Below are 6483 nucleotides of genomic sequence, written 5' to 3'. Positions count from 1 at the left end.
CAAACTTTTCAGATCCAAAATCTTCTCCAAGCAACTGGCTAAATAGCTGGTTTGGATCTTGGGAAACTTGGTGACAAAAACTGTTCCTTATTCTGAGAATTATAATCATTTGTGTTTTGTACTGTTTTTGTCCACACTGCTGTGATAACAATTCTTTACAATTGAGTCAATGTGACTAGAAAGGCTAAAATAATGGCCACTTGAAAGATGATATTAACTGAAATACCCATGTAACCTGACTCAGGTCACAAAGTCACTTCCTTCATGTTGCTTTAAATTTGGCTAATACTCCATCAGCTTCATAGTTTGTCCATTTGTCCCTTCCCAGTGGGCTATGACATCCTAGGAATTAGGCTTTCTAATGACATGGGACTAAATTCCTGAGCATAAAAGAAGCCAAACTATTGAGTTCATCTACAATGCTCTCTTCCAAGCTTCTTAGTGAAAAGAGGAGGGAGAAAACGTGAAAATAAATATAATTTAAAAGCTGTTGGGGCAGGAGTGCTGGCTCACGCCTGTGATCCCAGCACTTTGGGAGGCCAAGGTAGGTTGATCACTTGAGGCCAGGAGTTCGAGACCAGCCTGGCCAACATGGTGAAACCCCATCTGTACCAAAATTACAAAAATTAGCCAGACCTAGTGGCGTGTGCCTGTAATCCCAGCTACCCTGGAGGCTGAGGCAGGAGAATAGCTTGACCTGAGAGACGGAGGTTGCAGTGAGCCAAGATCGCACCACTGCACTCCAGCCTGGGCGACAGAGTGAGACTCTGTCTCTAAACAAAACAAAACAAAACAAAACAAAAATGTTGTTGGAACCCCGAAAACACTTTAAACCTTGAGAGAGATGTGGCTTTGATCTGAGCCATGTATGTTTACAACTTCTCAGATTATAGATTAGCTTCTCAGATTATATAATAGATTAGTTTCTCAGATGATAGATTTACTCAATTTCTTATTTTTCTGGTTCTGTGTGATGACTAGAGAGAATTAAATGACATAAGGGACAAAAACCTGCCTTCTTAATTAATGACCCTTGTTATATAATTTCTTCTTCATTGTTCTGCTTTGCTTAGATGAGATGAGAGAAATCATGACTATTGCATCCTCTGTAAAAAATGCAAAATGTACCTTTCCCCCACAAAAAACACTGCCTACTACCAAGCAAAATGCTGTAAGCATGAGTCAACCTTGTATGAAAAATGTAATCCTGCTAAAAACGCCTCTGTCTCTGTAAATGAAAACTTAACTTCCCTACATTGGAATGCTATCTCCATTCCTTTGGAGTTGGTGTTTCTGGGTGTTTCCTCAAACTTTATGATTCAATAAACTCTCTGTAAATTAGATTCTGGCTAAGCATGGTGGCTTATGCCTGTAATCCCAGTTCTTTGGAATGCTGAGGCGAGAGGATCACTCAAAGCCAGGAGTTTGGGATCAGCCTAGGCAGCATAGTGAGACCTCGTCTCTATCAAAAAAAAAAAAGAAAAAAAATTAGTTTTTTTTGTTTGTTTTTGTTTTTGAGATGGGGTCTCACTCTGCAGTGGTGCAATCTCAGCTCAGTGCAGCCTCCACCTCCCGGGTTCAAGTGATTCTCCCACCTGAGCCTCCTGAGTAGCTGGGAATACAGGCATACCACACCCAGCTAATTTTTTGTATTTTTGGTAGAGACGGGGTTTTGCCATGTTGCCCAGGCTGGTCTCAAACTCCTGAGCTCAGGTGGTCCACCTGCCTCGACCTCCCAAAGTGCCAGGATTACAGGCATGTGCCATGGCGCTCAGCAAAAACACTAGATTCTGACCCTTTTGATTATTTTAGGTTGATACTAGTTCCACTTTCAACCCATTAGTATTTCTTCCTCTATTTATCTCAATGATTATAAATAAAAGGCTCACACGGTTGAATCTTATTAAGAAGATGTACAAAGGGACTTTTCCTGTTGTCAGCTAAAGCCCCAAAGTAGAAGCCAAGAGGCTTAGGTGCCCCTATATTCTGGAAAGAACATGGTGGAGTTGCTCAACAGCCCTCCAAGGCCACCTCAGAGGAGCCCAAACTTGCCCTTGGCCCCCTTAGTGAGATTTGGTGATATTGTGAAACATATATTCGGTCTTTGTCCCTGTTTCCTGGCATACAACTCCTAAAATCCTTGGAATCTCCTAAGTAATAAATGTCATTTGTATGCAACTGAGTTGACTGGTGCCTGGCAGCCCCTAGGTAGCTTCAGGATGGGGCTGGTCACCAGAAAGACCAAGGCAGGATTAGAGGATTGAGATTTTCAGCCCCATCACCAACCTCTGGGGAGGAGAGAGGGGCTGAAGGTTAAGTTGATCACCAATGTTCAGTGGTTTAATCAATCATGGCTTCCAAAATACCCAAAAGAACAGGGTTCAGATAGCTTCCGGAGAGCTGAACATGTGGCGGTTCCTGGAGGGTGGCGTTGGAGACCATGGAAGCTCTGCACCCCTTCCTTTCCCACAAGCCTCAGCTTGTGCATCTCTTCATAGGTATCCCTTGTAATATCCCTCATAGTAAATGAGTAAATGTAAGCAAAGTGTTTCCTTGAATTATGTGAGCTGTGCTAGCAAATTAATGGAATCCAAAGAGGGGGTATGGGAACCTGATTTAGCATGGGTTGGTCAGAAGTACAGGTAAAATAGCCAGTGGCTTGCCATTGGCATCAGAAGTGGGGGCTGTCTTGAGGACTGAGCCCTCAAATTGTGGGATCTGATGCCATCTCCAGTTGGGTAGTGTCGGAATTAAATTGGAGGTTCCAGCTGGTGTCTGCTGTGGAACTGATTGCTTACTTATTGATGGGGAGAAACCCCTACACATTTTGGTCACAGAAGTCTTCTGTACTGATTTTTGTGATGTGAGCACAAAGGAAAAATAGTTTTTTTTTCCATACAGACACAATATGAGGCCGTGTATTTTTTGGAATTTCCCCTTTTCCATAGGCTGTGAAAACAGAGACGGGGACAGCATTTGGCTATGACGAACAGAATTGCTGGCCTAACGTAGCGCCAGTCTTTGATAGGGATTTCTGTTTTTTGCTCTGTCTTCTAAAAATGGCTAACTAATCAACAGGCTGGGTTTTTATTATTTATATTGTAGCCCACTTTGTTAGTTACTTGGGGAAAGTGCGAGAATGTTTTCATTGACTGTGGTAATCCATGACCTGGAAGTGTCTCCAGAAATATAATTGTGCATCAAAGTTGGACCTTCTTGAGGTTTATTTTCCCAAGATGCCTGCAGTGAGAGTCGTGGTGTGGGCTGGTCAGGGATTTGGCCCCTGCTCTGAGAGTTGGAGTCTCCCACCCTCCCCAGCTCCCCTCTGCAGCATGGTTCCTCCACTGGGCACAGCCACTGCCACGCTCTGCAGCAGCTCAGACTACACTGAGTGGAAAAACCCAAATTAGAGGACAGGGGACCCCAAACAAAAATATTATTTGACTTTACAGAACCCGGACCCCAAACACCTAAAGGTTTTTTAAGCACAGCACCCTCCCAGGACTAATTAAAAAGCAAAATTGGAGCTTCCGACCCCTCTGCCCAGGAGCTCAGCCCTGAACTACAGTTTCCTTGGGTTCAGGTTTCTGAACTTTAGACTTGTTGCACAGAGGTGATATTTTCCCGTGAGAAAGAGTCCAGGCCGGGGGATCTCTGAGTATTTTGTTCTCAACCTCGTGGAAGAAAACTGAACTGCATTTCTCTCTGTCATGGATTTTCCTGCCCCTGCCTCTGGTTAGTGCCACAAGAGGCTAGGATCAGGGGCCTGGGTGTGAGCCTTGGGCACCTCTGAGTCCATGAACGGGCAGGGTTCCCTCCTCAGTCCAGTACCTGTTGATGACACAAAGATAGATGTTCCCAGGAGTGGGAGTGGGGCTGAGCATCACGTGACTGACTGCGGAGAGGCATGTGATCAGGTGGGGTGAAGAGGCACTGAGTCCAGGCAAGAGCTTTACCAAGTGGGCTCAGGAGCTCAGAAATTGAGTTCCTTAGCCCTCCTGGAACTGGGCATGGCTGGAGGTGGCTGGAGGTAGCTGGAGACCCTGGGCCTGTGCTCCCTGGCCCTCTACAAAGCCTCATCAGCTTAGCTGTAGTGTGTTTTATATAGACTTATCATATTTTCTGTGTGCCATGATGATAAAACTGTTGGGAAGCTGGGCTTAGGTAACATGAGTGTTCCTGACATAGGAAGGCATCCTTCCAGGATGTCAGCTTTTTGACCTCTGTTTCTGCTGCGCCTGCGGAGTAAATCCATGCACCTCTGAGGCTGGCCCTGCAGGGGTGTGTGGGGGGATGGGGAAAGGGTGGCAGGGTGCGCCTGTTTCTAAGGAGGGTTCTGGGGTATGGGGGACGGCGTTAAGCGTATCTTGGAGCCACAGGCTGGGGGACTGGCCGCCAGCCAGCGCCGAGTGCGGCGGGCCCTGGGACGCACTCGGGCTCCAGGGCGCGGAACCTGGGTCGGGCTGACTTCCGCGATCCGCGCCTCCGCCCCTCGCCCGGGAGGCGGCGCTGGGGACCTGCAGCCCTCCGGCTGTCCCACGCCCCAACCAACGCGACCCTTTGGCCTGGGGCTGGCTGCTCAGACGCGGCGCAAGGGGACAGGGCGGACGCTAGACGTCCCCGAGGTCGCCCCGTGAGCTAGGACAGCCGAGTGCGGACCCAGGCAAACAGCTCCGTGTGTCCTCCGCGCCCTCCAGGCTGAGAGCGGCCCTAGCGGGAGGCCCGGAACCACTGCCTCGACCTCACGGGAACCGAAGGGCGCTGCCAAGGGCCCCTCTGGCCAGAGCCCTGCATTTCTCTGACCGCAGCTATCCCGGGGCCTTGGAGTCTGCGGCCGCGGGCTAACGAGGAGGGCAGGTGCCTTAGAGAAGTGGTGGATCCCATTAAAGAGGCTTTGCTGCCGGAACCACAGCAGTGGAAGCCCCCTGCAACCTCGCTGCGCTCATCCCGTCCCCTGTACTCTCCCACGAGTTCCAAAGCACCGTACGGTATCCAGGTTCTCAAAATAACCTTTCCTCTAATGCAGTATGAACATAAGCACAAACAGTGTCTGTAACCTGAGAAGTTAATTGTAAATGTCATCTTCAGGGTTAAATACATGAAAATCCTGGAGAAAATTTAAGAAAAAAAAAAAAAGAAGAAGAACAAGCAGAGGCCCATGTCTTGCCAGACACAAATAAAATAAGTACCGTAAAATTACTGTAATGGTCTCTCCTCCTGCCGCCCAAGATGCCGAAAGGAAAGAAGGCCAAAGGGAAGAAGATCGCTCCGGCCTCTGCTGTCGTGAAGAAGCAGGAGGCCAAGAAAGTGGTGAATCCTCCGTTTGAGAAAAGGCCTAAGAATTTTGTCACTGGACGGGACATCCAGCCCAAAAGAGACCTCACCCGCTTTGTGAAATGGCCCCGCTATATCAGGTTGCAGAGGCAGAGAGCCATCCTCTATAAGCAGCTGAAAGTGCCTTCTGCGATTAACCAGTTCACCCAGGCCCTGGACCACCAAACAGCTACTCACAAGTACAGACCAGAGACAAAGCAAGAGAAGAAGCAGAGGCTGTTGGCCCTGGCCGAGAAGAAAGCTGCTGGCAAAGGGGACATCCCCACTAAGAAACCATCTGTCCTTCAAGCAGGAGTTAATACCGTCACCACCTAGGTGAAGAACAAGAAAGCCCAGCCGATGGTGATTGCACACGACGTGGATCCCATTGAGCTGGTTGTCTTCTTGCCTGCCCCGTGTCGTAAAATGGGGGTCCCTTACTGCATTATCAAGGGGAAGGCAAGACTGGGCCATCTAGTCCACAGGAAGACCCGCACCACTGTTAGCTTCATACAGGTTAACTCGGAAGGCAAAGGCGCTTTGGCTAAGCTGGTGAAAGCTGTCAGGACCAATTACAACGACAGATACGATGACATCCGCCGTCACTGGGGCAGCAATGTCGTGGGTCCCAAGTCTGTGGTTCGCATCGCCAAGCTGAAAAAGGCAAAGGCTAAAGAACTTGCCACTCAACTGGGTTAAATGTATATTGTTGAGTTTTCTGTACATAAAAATAATTAAAATAATACAAATTTTCCTTCAAGAAAATTACTATAATAAAACATTGTGAGACTAGTAGAAGGATAAATAAACAGATTAAGGGAACAGAACGAACAGACATCAGAAACAAATCAGCACATCTAGTCACCTAAATATGACAGAGCTACACTTTTAAACTGTGAATAAAGTATTGATTATTCAATAAATGTTGTTAAACATTTAAAGAACTGATTCTGATCAGTAACTGAGGTTATTCCCCAGACTCTGTGGTGCTGGGGGTCTGGAGTGATGTAGGTGGGAGTGGGGTGAGGTGTGGATACAACTCCAGCAGAAAGAGGCCAACAGGCTGGGATGAAGAATCAGGCCAGAATCAGGGCTTCCAGAGCAGCTAAAATTGAGGAGAGGGGAGGAATTCCAGAAAGAAGAGACCTACAGAGGGAGAACCCCCAAATC

General features: G+C 47.7%; 1 pseudogene; it reads left to right on the top strand.

Annotated features, from left to right (window-relative positions):
* Nucleotides 1-5229: 5229 nt before the first annotated feature.
* LOC116479086 (large ribosomal subunit protein eL8-like) lies at nucleotides 5230-6012 on the top strand (annotated as a pseudogene).
* Nucleotides 6013-6483: the final 471 nt, after the last annotated feature.

This window comes from Hylobates moloch, unplaced genomic scaffold (assembly GCF_009828535.3).
Source record: "Hylobates moloch isolate HMO894 unplaced genomic scaffold, HMol_V3 SCAFFOLD_3, whole genome shotgun sequence".
NCBI classification, from domain to species: Eukaryota; Metazoa; Chordata; class Mammalia; order Primates; family Hylobatidae; genus Hylobates; species Hylobates moloch.
This window is presented reverse-complemented; position numbering and strand designations above follow the sequence as displayed.